Here is a 14433-nt window from a genome sequence, read left to right on the forward strand (position 1 = left end):
TCCACCTCTGGGGCCCCCGGCCCAATCCCAGGCCCAGGAACTGGGACAACCCGGGAGATAAACAGAGGAGTCATCCTCAAAGTGAAGCCCACCTCCTCGCCACCCCCAACATCCGGCCCAGCAAGGCCCCAACAGCACCCAGCTTGGCTTGGTAGGGAAGATAAAGGGTACAGATGGGAGGGGAAAGGGGTGGGGGAGCAGGGCAGGATAGCAAACCCTCTCCACCAGCGAGCTCCTCTCTGTGAAATTCTAGCATCTGCAAATTTATTTCTGCCAGCAATTTACCTTTTCTGCAAGCAAGAGAAATCTGTTCTTGTTTATGAGTCACTGCTTTTTCAGAAAGATTAGAAAAAGAAGCATCTGCAGTTGGGAATAAGACAGTGGCAGGGCCAGTAAGAATGAGCCTGGCATAACGTCTAATGTGGTCTCAGTGCCATTCAGCCAGAGGTGATTATTTTGTTGGCTGGAAGTACATGGCTTTACTAATATCCACCCAGCATCCTTTTTGGATAAAGCAAACATTTTTTAAGTAAATAAACTTTGAAGCTTAAATCGAAAGCTTTACTTGACACGATGTAATAAACTGGAAAATATGCTCTCCATAGAAACCTGTTAGGAAATGTTAAAATAGTCTGGGTTGGGGTTTAGCGTTAGATTCACAGCTGGGGCTGCAGAAGGATGGCTGGACCCTGTTTCTGGGGAGTAAGGCTGGCTCCTTCCTGTCCTCTGTGGGGACACTGCCACTAGGCAACTCCCTGGGGGGTTGCCCTTCCAGGGGCTGCCCTCTTCCCTTGGGTGCTTCAGTCAGGCACCTCAGGCCACACCTGGTGGTGTAGAGCCTGCCAGTTGTTCCCAGTATATGTGGCCCTCCAGCTCAAGACCACATTTCCCAGTCTCCTTTGCAGTTAATCTGACCATGTGACTGGAATCAGCCAATAGGATGTGAGTAAAAGTGACATAGGCAGTTTCTGGGTTGGGCCCTTAAAAGGACAGGACTGAACTTTCCTTTCCCTTCCCCTTCTTCCAACAGCAGGAGCAGACCCCTTGGACCCCAGCATGGAGGCCCATGTGAAGGCTGGCAGAAGTGCCCGTTATGTACTTTTGGACCATCATGTGAGAGAGAAGTGAACTTGTATCTCATTTAAGCCAATGTATTTTGGGGTCTATTTGTTACAACAGCTTATTTTGTACCCTACCTTCTTCATGTGGCAAACACAGCTTGATAACTCACCCAAATCCTATAGTGATGTACTTGTGTGTAGTTCAGCCACAATCAGTATAGCATTGTGGTTCAAAGCCTGTTAGACCTGCGTTCAAATCCCTGCTTCCTCACCTAGCAGCTGTGTGACTTTTGGCAAATTACCTAATCTCATGACACTGGGGTAATTTCAGCAAGAAATGCCTTTTCACATGGTGACCCTGTGTCCACATGCATATGTCACTGGAACAAAAGTTCATGCGACAAAACACCGTTATTACCACCAGTACACGCTGATATTTTCTATTGCAGTGGTTCTCAAAGTGTGGTCCCTTAACCACCCACATCAGCATTACCTGGGAACTTGTTAAAAATGCAATTTCTTGAGCCCCATCCCAGACCTGCTGAATCAGAGACTCTGGGGGTAATGCCTAGAAATCTGCTTTAACAGGTCTTCTGGGTGATTTTGATGAGGCTAAAATTTGAAAACCACTGTTTTACTCCATTAAGAAAATGGAGATTATTCACCTACTAAATTGATCTCATAACCCACAAATATGAATCATGAGTCATGTAGACTTAAGGGATATCTGTTTCCCTGCTAGCACTCATTTCTTCTTCTCCTTCTCCCCCTCCCCTCCCTCCTCCCCCTCTTCCTCTTCCTCCCCTCCCCTCCCCCCTCCCCTCCCCTCCCTCTCTCCTCCCCCTCCCTTCCCCCCTCCCCCTCCCCTCCCTCCTCCCCCTCTTCCTCTTCCTCCTCCTCCTCCTCTTCCCCCTCCCTTCCTCTCCCCTCCCTCCTCCCCCTCCTCCTCCTTCCCCTCTCCCTCCTCCTCCTCCTCCCTCCTCCCTCCTTCTTCTTCCTAAAATTTCAATACAGGAGCTAACTCCAGGGATAGGTCAAGACAGGTTTAGCCAACTGAAGCAGTGGTTGGTTCAGGGATGAGCATGGGATCTTTGTTGTCCAGTGAAATGCAATCCTGGGACCTTTGCTGGAACTACTGAGAAAGAGAAGCTTTTCTCCCAGGGGTCACTGAGCTGTCGGGCCGCCCAGAGCCACCCATTCTGCTGGAGGAAGAGCTTGGAGGAGGCTGCCTGATGCTGCAGGCATCCCAGAGGAGAGGAGCTGAGGGATGGAGGAGACAGTGCGCAGATGCTTTCGGCATCCTGCGTCATCTTATATTTGAATCCAGGCACAGCTGAGGGTCTACCTCGAGCATCTCCGGAGCTGAGGAGGTCACAGAGCTGGAGCACAGGTGCAGTTCTGATGTGCAGGGAGCTTGACACCCTCAAGGTCTCCTTCAGTCGGTGTGGTGAGGAGCTGGAAGTAAATGCCCTGGCTCCTGTTCTTAGAAGGACAGTGCGCAGATGCTTTCGGCATCCTGCATCTCCCAGGCATAGCTGCTTCTCAGAGGTTCCAGAGGAACCCAGCTCGTGTTGTTTATGGCAGCAAATTTGAAAACACAGCCTTTATACTCTTTGTTCCTTCCTTGCCTCAGTCTCCTCTCTCTCTCACTCCTGCTTCCCAAATAAACCACCTGCATCCAGGTCCTTGTCTCAAGCTCTGTTCTCACAGAAACCCAAGATGAGAGAGACAGAGTCCTGTTGACCTTTTTTTTTTTTTTAATTGGGGTATAGTTGTTTTACAACGTTGTGTTAGTTTCTACTGTACAACGAACTGGAGTTCCCTGTGCTATACAGCAGGTTCTTATTAGTTATCTATTTTATACATATTAGTGCATATATGTCAGAGCCAATCTCCTATTGACCTTTGAGCGTTTGGATCCAGCCAGACCTGAAACAAACTCTACTGGACTTTTCAGTTAAGTGAACCAAAAAAAATTCCCCTCTTTTTCGCTATGTGTATAGTGATCTACTACTGTGTAACAAATGACCCCCAAACTTTGTGGCTTTAAACAACAACACTTAGTATCAGTTTCTATGGGTGAGGAAGCTAGGGGTCCTCACTGGGTCTCCTGGCTCGGAGTCCCTCATGAGATTACATAAAGATGTCAGCTTAGGCTGCGTCAGCTCAAAGCTTGACTGAGAAAGGATCTCCTTCCAAGCTCACTTCTCGTGGCAGACTTCAGTTCCTGTTGGGCTGTTGGATTGAGATCCTCAGTTCTTTGCTCTCTGTTGGTCAAAGGTGGCCCTCACATTGTGGTAGCTCACAATGTGGCAGCTGGCTTCCACCGGAACAAGGAACACAGAAGCCAGAGTCTTTTATCACCTAAATTTCAAAGTGACATCCCAACATGTTTTGTAGTATTCTGTATGTGAGAAGCAAGTCACTAGTGACCCTAATCTTAACCCTAACCCTAGCACACACTCAAGGGGAGGGGATTATGCACGGACACAAGTACCAGGAGGTGGGGATCATTGGAGCCATCTTAGAAGCTGTCTACCCCAAGCTACAAGGAGTAAGAGCCCCTAGGTCCAAGGCACAGAGCTGGAGAGGTCTTGAGCCTCAGAATGGAGCTTGAACCCCAAAACCCACCTTTGATTAGTCCCAAGGAAAGGAGAGGTTACAGGCATCTTGGGGACACTTGGAGAATGGAGAGTCTGCAAAGGTTCTGGTGGGCAGGAAATGGGAGAACGAAATGGAGTGTGGGCGTCCCCCTTATGACTCAGGGAAAACCTGCAGAAGATCATTGCTGTTCTCTTCATTAAGGACTATGCTCTCTGTTGGATCTTCACCATGATATTATGGTACTAGCTAACCTTATTTAATATTTATTCTGTGTCCAACCCTGGATGAAGAACTTCACCTGCATGATCTCATTTAATCCTCCTCCTGTGAGGTCAGGCCTGAAAGGATTCTCATTTTACAAGATGAGGGAACTGAGGTGCAGAGAGGTTAAGTAACTTGCCTGAGGACACACAGCTATTAAAGTGGTGTCACTGGAATTCATCAGAGACCAAGCCTTTACCTGCCAGGTGATCAAAGCCATCTCAGCTCAGTGACATAAAAGCATTCATGGAGGCTTGAACACGTTCATTCACTCAGAGCCTTAATCTCACTACCCCTTCATGCAAGGTCTTAAGTTCCTTACGCTTAACTTTCCTGTTACTGAGTTTTCATTACTGTCAGGATTTATAAACCTCCTTTGGGTCATGGAGGCTTTAGAGAAAGTATTGAAATCTATGGACCTTCTCTTCCACCCAAAATGCACTCATGCACTCAAACCCACATTTGCCATATGAATATAGGTGGCAATTGACTTTCTGAAGGGTCCCCTCTCATTGGCTCAACTCAGGTCATGTGGCCACCCTGGAACCAATCACTGCAGTCTAGGGGGTCTGGTGCTCTGATTGGCCAGATTCTTAGGGACAATGGCATCCCATCCTCTCATTTTACAGATGCCTACAGGGGAAGAGTGACTAGCTTAAGGTCACACAGCATTGTTAGGCCCAGTCAGACTCAGGCAGTAAGGCATGACTATCCCTTGGCCTGCAGGTTCCTCCCAGGCTGGGGTGTGACAGACTCATTGAGGTATTCCCAGCCACCTGTTCTGGGCCTGGCACACAGTAGGCATTTTGATAAATAGTAGAGAAATTGATCTGCAATGCCCCCTGAAGGGAACAAAGGGTGATTCAATGGAAGTTGAGGATAAAGTATGTTTACCCAGGGAGACCCTGGAACACTGTCCTGCAGGATGTTATCAGATATTCCATGAAAAAAGAAATTGCCCCATGAGGACGTAAATGTGTGAAACACTGGACTAAACAAAGTGGATTGGTTTCTTTACATTAGAACTTATCAGAATTCTTAATAGGCTCATTGCAGGGAATCCCCTCAAAGAAGGATATAGCATGCAATGTTTCCCAAGCTTGTTTGACCATGCAATCCTTTTTATTAAGTGATTTTCTATTGAGTGAGATTTTTGAAGGATTCGTGTTTAGAGAACCATATTTTGGGAAATTCCAGGAACACCAGGATCAGCATGGACCAGGGTGGTCAGGGAAGGCTTCTTGGAGGAGGACAGGCCTCAGCTACATTCAAAGATAGGAGGATTAGGAGAATCAGAGGAGAGCAGGGAAGGTATCCCAAATGAATCACAGGAAAAAGCACTAAATATTATATAGCACATATGAGTGAGAAGACATATTGGTCAAGACTCTACTGGACACAATCATCAGAAGTGCAATTCAGACTGGCTTAGGCAAAAAAGGGAATTTATTGGTCCATGTAACTGATTTCTAGTGTGGCTAGATCCAGGTACTTGAACCATGCCCTCAGGGATAAGTATTGACTTTGTTCACAGACAGGCTCTTTTCTGGGGGAAGGGGGCCTGGCATCTCCAGGCTCACGTACTGCAAGCTAGCAACCTCAACAGGAAGTGAGATGCTCTTGTACAATAGTTTCCATCAAAGTCCCAGCATGAACACTCATTGGCTCTGCTTGGGTCATGTGCTTACCCGGGTACCAATCACTGTAGCCCAGGAGATTTGGTGCTCTGATTGCCAAATCCTTAGGAATCATAGCAACCCATCCTCTCATTGACAGATGAAGAAATTGGAGCCCAGAGAGGAAAAGTGATTTGCTCAAGGTTGCAGAGCAAGTGAGTGGCAGCATGAAGACAGAAACTTTCAGTTCAGGCCTCTTTCTGCTGCAGCTGATGCCTGGGGGCCGCTTAGATCAGTGTGGACCAAGCAGAGTGCCTGCTGGCATCTTCATATTGAGGGCTGTGGTGGGGTCCTGCCTAGAAAAGAGGCTAGAAAGGAAGAGAGTTCCAAAGCCTTGAAGGACCACGTAGGCTGCGGGAACAGCGGGTGACTGAGTTGTCTGCTGAGCAGGTGTGGGGTGGGCTGTGGTCCGGGAAGGCAGAAAGAGCAGGTGAGGGGCAGGTAGAGGGAATGGCTCCCTGGTATCTAGCGGGGATGGGCGGGGAGGGGTGTGTGTGGGGGGAGGACCTGTCAAAATGGGGTCTGTCGGAGGTTTAGGGCATCTAGCCAGCTCTCCCTTCTCCCTGAGTTTCTACATCCGAGCTCTTGCCAGGCGCTTAATTCTACCTTCTGAATATCTCTAAACAAGCCCCTTCTCTCTGGTTCTGCTGACCCCACTCTAGCCTGGGTTATCATCACCTTGCACCTGGCAGCTGACGACAGTCTTTTAAATGGTCTCACATTCCCATTCTTGCCCCACCCCCGCCTCGATCTGTTCTCTTCCTAGCACTCTGGGTGCCCTTTTAAAAACTCAAATAAGAGGTCGTCACTAAAATTTTCAGTGGCTCTCCATTGCCTTCAAGATAAAATCTAAACCATGGCCCCTCAGCATCTCTCCTGCCTCTTCCTGGGGAATTGTCCCCATTGCACTCCAGACACACGGATTTCTCCTTTGAACAGGTTTCTCCTTGAATGTGCCACATCGTCTTACCTCTGAGCTTTTGCACATGCTATTCTTTCCGCCTGAAACACTCCTTTTCCCTCTTCCCCTGGCTAAATCCTGGTCTTCCCTCAGATTTCGGCTGTGTCCCTTCCTTTCCTTTAAGAAATCTTCCCCAGTGTCTTCCTTAAGACTGAACTGGGTCCACCTGCTACAGGCCCCCATAGAGCCATCTCCCTGAGAGGTGAGGAAACTGAGGTTCAGAGAAGGAAGGGACTCATCAGAGGTCACGTGACTAGCAAATGGCAGAGCTGAATTAAGTTCAGTTCAATAAATACGTGTTGAGCCCTTACTCTGGGCCAGGCCCTGTGGTTACGATGACAAACCAGACCAGGTCTCCTGCCCTAGAGGAGCTCTCAGACCAGTGGGGGAGACAGACCTGTAAACCCGGGTGAGGACAGGGCTGAGGGAGCTGAGAGATGGGGCTCCAGACCTAATCTCAGGGAGACATGGAAAGCTCCAGGTTAGGGTGTTGTCTGAGCTGAGGTTTGATGGAAAGATGCCCAAGCACATGTGCAATGATTCATTTACTCACTGAAAGAAAGAATGAATGAATGGATAAGCACACCTGCATATTTTGGGATGTAGATGTCAGAGGTGTGTGCATGTGTGTGAGGAGATGTTAGAATGAATTGACATCCCTACCTCTGTAACTTACATAATATTGTGCATTGTCTATACTTCAATAAAAAAAATTTTAAGAATAAGAATTAAAAAAGAATGAATTGACATCCATTAAAGTGCAGGTGATTGTCAATATGCATGCAAAAAATGCTGTGTCTATAGACATGTACCTAACAGATGCACTCATAAAAGTATATGAGTACAATTACGGATTTACACTGTGTATACAAGCACATCAAGGCATATCATGGTGAAACCAGGCTACCTGTTCAAATCTTGGCTCTGTCATTTATCTGTCCTGGGCAAGTTAATTCTCGGTCAGCTTCCTCATTAATCAAATGGGGAAAATAATAGTATCTCCTTGACTAGGTTGGGTTCTTTAGAAGCAGAGCCTGAGGCAGGCATTCTTACACAGTGATTTATTTAGTGGGAAAGTTGAAAGGGAGTTAGGAAAACAGGATGGAGCTGGAGGAGACACTGAGCTGAGATGGGGGTTCAGCTAAAGTCTAGTCTCAGCCTGATCCCACGGGGAGCTCTGGAGCATGAATGACACCAGAGTTAGCCCACCTTGAGGGAAGGAGGCCAGTCTTGGCCAGCCAGTCGTTGGCTGTGTCCCCCTGACACTCCGCCTGGAGGAGGAAGTCATCTCCCAGGCATTTTCTGGTGAGGCATCTCGGGTGGCTGAGGGCAGTGTTCCAGAGAGGGGGCAGATGTGAGCCAGTAGGAGCCCACGTCACAGCAGCTGGGGGACCCTCTGCACCAGTAGCCTCTACCACCCTCTTGCTTCTCCAAATGAGGTCCTGGGAGCCACTAGCATGGGCCTCTCCTGGGGACTTGCTAGAAATGCCTTATCCCAGACCTGCTGACTCAGATCCTGCAACAGGATCCCCAGCCCCGAGCACATGAAAGTTCAAGAAGAACTGTGTGAACCAGCCTCACTGGGTTGTGGCGAGGGTTAAATGAGGTTAAGGTATAGAAAGCACTTAAGAGAGCATCTGGTCCACAGTAGGTGTTGTTATTCTTATTTGCATCCAGGTATGCTGTGCTCGTTTGCTTTTCCAGATTCTTAGTATGTGTAAATATACGAGTGCAGGGAGGATAGGCTATATAATTTGCAGGATTCAGTGCAAAATGAGACGTGGGCCCCTTGTTCAAAAATCAGACAGTGGACAGAGCCTTGGACCAAACACCAGGCCCTTGTGAGCTTAAGGGGCTGGGTGACCACACAGGTGGCAGGAAGAGGCAGCCTGAGTGCAGGCATGTGGATGTGGAGGTAGTTGTTTGAGGACCTGATGATTCCAGAGTTTCCTTTCTACGGTGATTTGGCTCATCCTTCTAGTTTTACAGACGAGGAAGGCCTGCAGGGCGGGTACTGGACTGGGGATTAGACTCCAATCTCCCATTTCCCGGTTCTGCCCGTCACCCTCCACCAGCGCGCTTTTGAGTGTCTGAGCTTGACTTCGGGGAATGGTTGAGAGAACTTGCAGCGGAGAAATGTTCTCTCACGTTTGCACTCTGTGAAGAGACTTTTGAGTATGTTCCTCCGTGAATCGTGGGTCTCCATTCCCAGCGAGCTCTCTCTTCTCAGGAAGGGGTGTGAAATTTAATTTGCACTAATTATCCCAAAGTGAGAGGAGCGGGAAATGAGTTGGCTCGGCACATCCGGCCTCTTCCAGCAGCTCCAGTTCCCCGGGTGGCAGTTTATTTATGTGCAAGGGGGGTAGGGTGGGGGTAGGCTGGGGGTGCTGTTACCAAGGCCACTGCAGCTGCTGGGATTTGGGGGTGGCTGGGTGGGGAGGCCGGATGGACGGAGGGGAGGCCGGATGGATGGTGGGGAGGCCGGATGGACGGAGGGGAGGGAGTGCGTGAGGGCTGGGGCGGATCTGAGGTGTGTGCCCTTGCGATTGTGTGGTGGCCTTCTTCTGCCAAGCCCCCCTGCCCCCCACCGTCTCTAATGGGGGAGGGTAGAGGACGGGGAAGGGGAAGGAGGTCCTTCTTAGCCCCAAGTTACCTGGGCGAGGCCTTTAGCAGCTCTACCCCAGGAAACAGACGGACTCTCCCAGTCTGGAGGGAGAGAAAGTTTCGGGGATTCTCTGGGGTAGGGGTATCCCTCTGAGGCCCCCAGGGCCTAGGCTGAGCTGGAGGGTAGAGACCCAGAGAGGCTGCTGGCAGAGGGAGCACCGGACAGGGAGAAAGCGGGACTCTGGAGCCAAGGACAAAATGGCCTGTCAGTCTCCTCTTGTTCCTGTCCAGCCCCTTCCTCTGCTCCAATTCTCTGCTTTCTCTTCTCTCTTCTCACTTCTCCCCTGCCCCTCCCCCTCTTCTTCCCCCTCCTTCCCTCCCTTCCCCCTTCCTCTCTCCCCAGAGACGCTCTTTCCTGCTACCACTAGAGGGCGCTGAGGCGCCACGGTCGCCCCTGGTTTATCAGCCTAGGACTGGCTGGGGGCGCTTTGATGGGGTAGGTGGGGCAGGGTGCGGAGGCCCTGCAGCAACTGGGTCCCCAGTAGAGCTGGGCCGATTCTAGCCTGTTTGGAGCCTGGGGCAGGTCTGGGCTGCCCTTCAGGGCAAAGGATGTTGCAGAAACCTCCGGCTAACAACAGGAGAGGGGGTTTTGGAGGGGAGAGAAGGCTCCCTTGGGCTCCCTTGGGACTTGGAAGGAAGGAGCCTGGGTTTCCATCCCAGCCCTCTCACCTCCTGGCGTGTGTTATGAGCTGGTGCGAGTCACATCACCTCTCCAAGCTACTGATTCCTCTCCCGTAAAATGGAAGGATTCAGTTGTGAGGACTGGATAGAATACGTGCAGGAACGGAGGCAGAGTGGTCAGTCAGATGGGAGCTCAGAAAAATTAAGTGACTTTCCCAAGATCACATAGCTGTCAAACGTTAGGTCCAGAATTAGATGCTAAATCTGTCTGAATCCAAACCTGTCCTCCTAACTGCTAATAATGCATGTGGACCTGCTACCACTTTTCCCAGTTGTCAATGAAGTAACAGTTGGGCGGCAGCTGAGGAGAGAGAGAGGGATTCTAAGTCTCTTTTAAAATATAAAAATTGGAAGAAGTGGGTGCTTATCAGTCACTCACTCTTTAGTGCAAATTATTTTTATTATTTTAAAAAAATATTTATTTTTGGCTGTATCGGGTCTTAGCTGCGGCACACGGGACCTTTTGTTGCAGCGTGCAGGCTTCTCTCTAGTTGTGGTGTACGGGATCATAGTTGCCGCTCGTGGGCTCAGTAGTTGCGGCATGTGGGCTTAGTTGCCCAGCTGCATGTGGGATCTTAGTTCCCTGACCAGGGATTGAACCCATGTCCCCTGCATTGGAAGGCAGATTTTTAACCACTGGACCGCCAGGGAAGTCCCTCTTTAGTGCAAATTAGTAGCGTCTTTCCTGGCCCTGAGATTGGGTGTAAGAGGAGAAAGTAATAAGGCAGCATGTGTGACTAAGGGGCAAGGGTGTCTAGGCTGGGGGTGTTGCTGTGGGCAGCATGAGGGCACTGGCAACCAACAGCATTTGGGGGAGCAGACAGGTTAGAGAGCTGACCCTGCTACTAACCTGCCGTGTGACCTGAGCCAGTCCCTTTCTCTTTGAGGGTGTTGTCTCCCATTTGTACAATAAGGATGGCGAACTGAATGATACCAAGGTCTCTTCCAGATTAGAAAATTGATGCGGACTCCTGGGAGTTTGACGTGGGGCAGCTGTAACTGACATCAGAGGCCCAAGAGTAACCCTAGCGTCCTAGTCTACATCTGGGTGAACTCCCCATAGAAGTGAGCAGGGATGGCTGAGCTGAGCTGTCTGGTGACTGAGTTGCTGGGGGAACCGGGGGGCTGGACCAGCCTGTTTTGAGCCACCGCCCGCAGCTCCAGTGCCCAAGCTTGTTGAGTTATCACTCTTGAGTTAGAGCCTTCATCACCTCATGATTAATTTGGGCTTTTTACTGTGACCCACCCAGAAGCAAAAACAGAGATTCCGGTATTCTGAAGTAAGCTGGGCTCAAATATAGCTTCAATTGCCCTGTGAGGAAGGGGCTGCCCTTTCACAAACTCCTTCCCTGCTTCCTCCCCAGCCCTGGAAAGTGCCGTAGGCAAGGGGAACTAGAATTGGAGACAGTCAGACCTGAGATCTAAACCTGTCTCTTTTAAGCTTTGTGGCCTCAGTTAAGCCACAAAACCTCCCTGAGCCTCACTTTCCTCATCTGGAACATGGGGAGAAACCCACTTGCCTCCCAGGGCCCTTGAAAGGATTACAAGAGGACATCTGGGAGGTGCCTGGTACACAGTAGGTGTTCAATAAATGCCAGGGGATTCTGGGTCAGCGCCACATCTGACAGACATTGATGGTTTCCCTAGCAATGGCCCTGTTTCCTTTAGATCATTGCACAGTCTCTGGAGGATTCTCCCTTGAGATCGAGGGTCAGATCTGCAAGGCGGTGGGCAGGGTTAGGTAATGTCTGCAGCCTCAGAACAATGACACATCCCCTCTTATTTCTTCACTTTGGGGCCAGACCCCAGCCCTTGGACAAATGCACAGCTTGCAATTCTGTAAGATCGAATCTCATGTACCTGGTCAGCTTCCCTCCCCGGCCCACCCCAGCCTCTCTTTCTCCTCTAAGCTCTGCAATGGGATGGTTCAGGCCCCTAGACCAGAGGTTTTATTTTTAAGTCCAAAAGTTTTAAGTCTCATCAAAGTTCTATAAGCACACATTTTAAAGAATTAAACAGTTCTACGAGGCTTATTATAAAAATCAGAGGTCCCCTGATCTCACTGCATTTCCCCCAATCAGAGAGGCAAACACTTTCACTTCCTTTTGATGACTATTTTGGTTTTCCTTTTCATATTTCTAAATAATATGCTTGTATCGCTGCTTCTTAAATTTTCAATTTTTTGTCAGTCATTTGCCTTTCTTTTTGGCAACAGTTTTGAGGTATAACTCACATAGCAGATAATTTGCCCATTTAAAGTATACAATTCAGTGGTTGTTAGTATATTCACACAGTTTGCAACTATTACCACAATCAAGTTTAGAGTATTTTCATCAGCTCAAAAAGAAATTCCAAAAAAAAAGAAATCCCATACCCTTTAGCTATCACCAATTGACCCATTGTCCCCAGCCTTGAGGAACCAGTAATCTACTTTCTGTCTCTATATATTTGTCTGTTCTGGACATTTCACATGAATAGATCATACACTATGTGATCTTTTGTGACTGGCTTCTCTCCCTTAGCCTAATATTTTAAAAGTTCATCCATGTTGTATTATGTATCAGTCCTTCATTCCTTTTTTTAATTAAATTTTTAAAAATTAATTTTTATTGCACTGTGGTTGCTTTACAATGTTAGCCTCCACTGTACAAGAAAATGAATCAGCCATATACATACACGTATCCCCTCCCTTTTGGGCTTCCCTCCCATTTAGGTTACTGCAGTGCATTAGGTAGAGTTCCCTGTGCTATGCAGCAGCGGTCCCCAAACTTTCTGGCACCAGGGTCCGGTTTCCTGGGGTCGTGGAGGGGATGGTTCAGGTGGTAATGCTAACGAACGGGGAGCAACGGGAGCGGCCGAAGAAGCTTCGCCCCTTGCCCACCGCTCACCTCCCTGTGCAGCCTCGTTCCTAACAGGCCGCGGTGTCAATCCCAGTCTCTCAGTTCCTCCCACCCCACCCCTTTCCCCCTTGGTATCCATACTTTGTTCTCTATTTCTGCTTTGCAGATAAGGTCATCTGTACCATTTTTCTAGGTTCCACATATATGCATTATTAAACGATATTTGCTTTTTTTTTTCTGACTTACTTCACTCTGTATGACAGTCTCTAGGTCCATCTACGATTCTACAAATGACCCAATTTCGTTCCTTTTTATGGCTGAGTAATATTCCACTGTATATATGCACCACATCTTCTTTATCCATTCCTCTGTTGATGGACATTTAGGTTGCTTTCATGTCCTGGCTATTGTAAATCGTGCTGCTATGAACATTGGGGTGCATGTGTTTTTTTTTTTTTTAACATCTTTATTGGAGTATATTTGCTTTACAACGGTGTGTTAGTTTCTGCTGTATAACAAAGTGAATCAGTTATACATATACATATGCCCCCATATCTCTTCCCTCTTGCGCCTCCCTCCCTCCCACCCTCCCTATCCCACCCCTCTAGGTGGTCACAAAGCACCAAGCTGATCTCCCTGTGCTATGTGGCTGCTTCCCACTAGCTAGCTATTTTACATTTGGTAGTGTATATATGTCCATGCCACTCTCTCGCTTTGTCACAGCTTACCCTTCCCCCTCCCCACATCCTCAAGTCCATTCTGTAGTAGGTCTGCGTCTCCATTCCCATCTTACCCCTAGGTTCTTCATGATCTTTTTTTTTTTCTTAGATTCCATATATATGTGTTAGCATACAGTATTTGTTTTGCTCTTTCTGACTTACTTCACGCTGTATGACAGACTCTAGGTCCATCCACCTCACTACAAATAACTCAATTTCATTTCTTTTTATGGCTCAATAATATTCCGTTGTATATATGTGCTACATCTTCTTTATCCATTCATCTGTCGATGGACACTTAGGTTGCTTCCATCTCCTGGCTATTGTAAATAGAGCTGCAATGAACATTTTGGTATATGACTCTTTTTGAATTATGGTTTTCTCAGGGTATATGCCCAGGAGTGGGATTGCTGGGTCATATGGTAGATCTATTTTTAGTTTTTTAAGGAACCTCCATACTGTTCTCCATAGTGGCTGTTTCAATTTACATTCCCACCAGTAGTGCAAGAGGGTTCCCTTTTCTCCACACCCTCTCCAGCATTTATTGTTTGTAGATTTTTTGATGATGGCCATTCTGACGGGTGTGAGATGAAACCTCATTGTAGTTTTGATTTGCATTTCTCTAATGATTAATGATCTTGAGCATTCTTTTATGTGTTTGTTGGCAATCTGTATATCTTCTTTGGAGAAATGTCTATTTAGGTTTTCCCCTTCATTCCTTCTTATAGCTGGATAATATTCCAGTGGATAGATATACCACATTTTTTTAATCCATTCATCCATTGTTTTCACCTTTCGGCTATTATGAATAATTGCTGTTATGAACATTTGTGTACAAGTTTTTGTGTGGACGTATATTTTCATTTCTCTTGGGTATATTATACCTAGGAGTGGAATTGCTGGGTTATAGGGTAACTTTATGTTTAGAGTTTTGTGGAACTGCAAGACTGTTTTCCATAGCAAGGT

Source organism: Leucopleurus acutus, assembly GCF_964270905.1.
Source record: "Leucopleurus acutus genome assembly, chromosome: 2".
Lineage (NCBI taxonomy): Eukaryota > Metazoa > Chordata > Mammalia > Artiodactyla > Delphinidae > Leucopleurus > Leucopleurus acutus.